Source organism: Crocodylus porosus, unplaced genomic scaffold (genome assembly GCF_001723895.1).
Source record: "Crocodylus porosus isolate Cpor-Errol unplaced genomic scaffold, CroPor_comp1, whole genome shotgun sequence".
Lineage (NCBI taxonomy): Eukaryota > Metazoa > Chordata > Crocodylia > Crocodylidae > Crocodylus > Crocodylus porosus.
In genome coordinates this window covers 73490543-73495103 of record NW_017728906.1, presented here as the reverse complement: position 1 = coordinate 73495103, position 4561 = coordinate 73490543, and positions in this window count along the sequence as shown.

Below are 4561 nucleotides of genomic sequence, written 5' to 3'. Positions count from 1 at the left end.
TGAACCCTTCATGAGATCCAAACTAAAAAATATTCAAAGTGGAATTACATTGTAAGAGGTTTGGGGTTTTTTTAAGTAATGTCAAGAAAAATGAATCTGTCTGCATATATGATTCTATACAGAGAGAAAGTGCAGCTAATTCCTTGCTTTGTTTCATAAGAGTTACTGTAAGCTCTAAAAATATCATTACAAAAAAGCTCAAAAACTGGGGGGAGAGAGAAGGTGAAATTCTCAATTCTATCTTGTCTGATATATACTGACAGATTGATAAACTGCTTACTGTAGTATGAAAGTGATATTGGAAATTACATTGTTTTCAAGCACTTTCCAAATGAGGAAAGTATTTAGATATATTTTTTAAGTTTCAAAAGACAATAGTAAGTATAAGTAAGTTTGGACTGCATAGTTCATGAAGTTGGGATATACTGAAACCAGAGCCATAAAAGTATCTGGTTAATGTCAAGATGCTATAACATATTGGGTGTGATTCTAGGTTCTTTTAAATTTCCTAGCAGTGAGATTCCATTAGTTTCAGCTGAATCAGTCCCAATATATTCTAGAATGAAGGGGAGAAATGTCATTGCTATATTTTGCCAAATATGCCTAAACAAAGTTATTCATACTGTCCCTTACATCATACATGCCTCAGTCTACCAAGAGTTTGCTTTGAAGGCTAGAATTCTGTCAGGGCTTACCTATATACTGGAGATTGTATTTCAAGATCATTGGCCTACCCTTCCTTTGCCCTATTCTAACTTTCCAACTTTTTTCCCTATGACCTATCCCATCTTTTTTTTCTCCTCCATTCATATTAAAAACAAACAAAAATAAAACAATAACCCTTTAACTTTCTGAGTATGTCAAAGGACATCACCCAGAGAAAAAGAAATATGGTAAAAATCGATAATATACTTACTCTTCTCAGGGGGTACTTCGCAGTAAATAGAAAAACTAAGTCTGAATAGTGAAGAGAAAAAAAATCAAACAGCACCTATCTGTTGTATCTTTCTGTGGTACTGTAAGTGGAGACCAACTCTTCAGTATAAACTCTATGGCTCCTGTTCTAGCTTTCTAAGGAACCAGTCAGTGAAATGTTTTTGTATAATCAATTTGACATGGTAATCAAATTTTGAGTAATCTTACATTTGGAATAATAACATGCCATTTTGGTTGTTTTTGATATTTCCTGAAATGGCTGCTTGCTACTAATAAATGTTCCTGATCATCCTGAATACATGGAAACAACTTTTCCATTTATGACTTCAGAGCCAAATTACTCAGCAAAGGCTGAGTAATTACTCCTTGAGATTGAAGTGTGGGAGAAAGGTGAGAAGGTGAAATTTCACATTTCAACTTCCCTGAAAGATATAGGTCTCTTGTGCAACAAGTCTTCCAAACCCCTCATGTCTGTTACTCCATCCTAGGAACTGTGCACAATGCTGTACAACACAGCCCCAAAGTGGTGCTTTTCTACTCAGCAGGGATCTGACCTAGCAATCTGAATGAACAAGTGAAGTTTATACCACTCATGTGAAGTCTGCAGGGGCTCTTATCTGAGTAAACATATCATAGAAGTTGGATTTTGCAGACAAGGGCTGCTAGTTTATGGCTTTGGACGGAAGCAGCTTTTTGTTTTGTTTTTTGTTTTTGTTTTTTTAATTAAAGTACCATGCACACCTATGCCAATGTATGAGCAGTCATTAGCAATTTCATTTAAGAATTAAACCAGTTTCTTCACTATTCACTCTCTTTATTGAAATAAATTTTAACCTATTACACACTCTTCATTACTGATTTCCTCAGAGTGTGTCAGGTCTTTATAAAAGCAGGCAGTCTCTGAGAAAAAACCAACATATAAATTTGATTACATATAGATTTGTAATATATATATATATTTATGTATAAAAGTATGGTTTGACTATTAGACCGACAGAAAGGATTTTCAAATTGTATTCCCATAGAACATTTCTTCATCTAATTTTTGATAAAGTACCAACATTAAAATTGTCCTGGTTTTCAAGGAGATCTTTAGGTGTTCCATAGTTCCAAAAAAAGCCACCTTATTTACATGCCTGAACCCAGGTAAAGCACTATGATGTATATTAATGATGCACAGTAAGAAAATCCCAGTATAATGGAATTAATATTGTTAGAGCAACAGGACTCGACAGTGCACACATGTAACTTTTTCACATGTCCCAGGTTTTCTGTCTTTGGGCAAATTAAGTTCTACTCCAAAGAGGCATCTTAAAAAGAGAAAGCATACATATTCTTTTCTCCCAGTCCTGCATACCTGAACCTAGGCAAGCAATTCATTTGTCTCCTACCCAAAGTGTAAGAGTAACCTCTAGATGGTAGGGGTCCTGCCAGAAGGGCAGTGCTGAAGAAAGCTTTCTAGCTACAGATGTGTAACAAAAGTTGTCTTGCAGAGATTAGGAAGATTCAAAGGAGATACATGTACCTGTATGGATGCACTTGCTTTTGCAGGCTAGCTACAAAGGAAGCATTGTGGTGGGCAAATTTTTGCTGTTTTTAAAAATTCCTATAAGTAAATAAAATGTCAACTTTCCTCTTATGAACTGTAACCCAAACATCATTCATTGATAGGCTGACTTTATACCCACCCCTCACCAGTTAAAACAAATTAAAGGGACTATATAAATATTGTTTTAAAGGTGCTACTAATCACTTGGGAAATGGCCTTAAGTGTGCCCCTTCTCAACTGAATGAGTCACGTTACATTATGTTCCTAAATGAGTAACCTTTGGATAATTCAATTGAAAATATCACCAGAATTAATTAATTTTCTTTCAAGAATTTAGTCTCTTGCTGTACCTTTTAGCAAGATAAGCAAGTTGTGCATATTTTAACGACCACAAATTTCTAATTTCCAGTGTAATCTTACAAGGTACAAGACACTTGACCCTGAGCTAACATTAAGGCCTCCATAAAAAATTTGTAAGATATTTTATATATTTTATATCCAAATACTTTATGTTAATAACACCTATACCATCACAAACACCACAACTTACACTCAAATTGTAAGTTAAAGCTCCTGCAGAAAAGCAGGTACAAAATATTAACATATCTATATTGGCATACACATGCGTGCTTCTGTAAGCATGATGTCACAAGATCATTACTAGACTTCTACTAAGGAGCAACACAGGTGAATTTTAACATATAAAGCTTTGTTTATTTACAAAGGAGTAGGCACAAATACTACACCAACCACTGGATGACAATTACTACAAAGTTAGAAAACATTTTAAAATAATAATTCCATATCCCCAGTTCTTGTCTTGAAAATAGTTTCATAGTTTCATAGTTGGTAGGGTCAGAAGGGGACTGAGCAGGTCATCAAGTCCAACCTCCTGCCATGGACAGGAAAGAGTGCTGGGGTTCTTCATGCTGTCTTGCCTGAACCTACTCTCTTGAACTTTTGACAATTATTCGTAGTTCCTCCTGGAAGTGCTTGAAGGAACAGGGACTCTTCCATTCCCCACAGTTCCCCCCTGGTAAGTTTGTAGATATCCACCAGATCTCCTCTCAGCCTTCTTTTGTGGAGGCTGAACAGGTTCAGGTCCCATAGCCTCTCCTCGTAGGGCCTGCCCTGCTGCCCCCTGATCATGTGAGTGGCCCTCCTCTGGACCCTCTCAATGCTGTCTACATCCCTCCTGAAGTGTGGCATCCAGAACTGGATGCAGTACTCCAGCTGTAGCCTGACCAATGTCACATAGAGGGGGAGGATCACCTTGTTGGACCTGCCTGTGATGCATCTGTGGATACATGACAAGGTACGGTTAGCCTTACTGACTGCATTCTCACACTGCTGGCCCATGTTCATCTTGGAATCAATAATGACTCCAAGATCCTATTCTGCCTCTGTGCTGGTGAGAAGGGAGTTTCCCAGCCTGTAGATATGCTGCTGGTTCTTCCCTCGTAGGTGCAGTTGCTTGCACTTGTCAGTATCAAATCCCATCCTATTCTCATCCACCCATCCCTGTAATCTGTCCAGATCTAGCTGTAGCCTGTCCTTCCCTTCTATTGTGCCCACCTCTCCCCACAACTTAGTGTCATCTTGAATTTGAACAAGGTGCTTTTCACCCCCTCATCCAAGTCACTGATAAAAATGTTGAACAGTGCTGGCCTGAGGGCTGAGCCCTGGGAGACCTCACTGCCCACATCCCTCCAGGTCAAAAATGACCCATCCACTACCATTCTCTGGGTGTGGCCCTCTAGCCAATTTATGACCCATCTGACTGTGTAGCCATCAACTCCACAGTCGCCTAATTTTTTAATGAGAATGGGGTGAGAGATATTGTTGAAGGCCTTCCTAAAGTCCAGAAGGACTATGTCCACCATGACACCTACATCCAAGGATTTTGTGACCTGGTTGTAAAAGGAAACCAGGTTGGCCTAACCGGACCTGCCCCTAATGAACTCATGTTTCATAGTTTCATAGTTAATAGGGTCGGAAGGGCCCTGAGCAGATCATCAAGTCTGACCCCCTGCCATGGCAGGAAAGAGTACTGGGGTCAAATGACCCCAGCAAGGT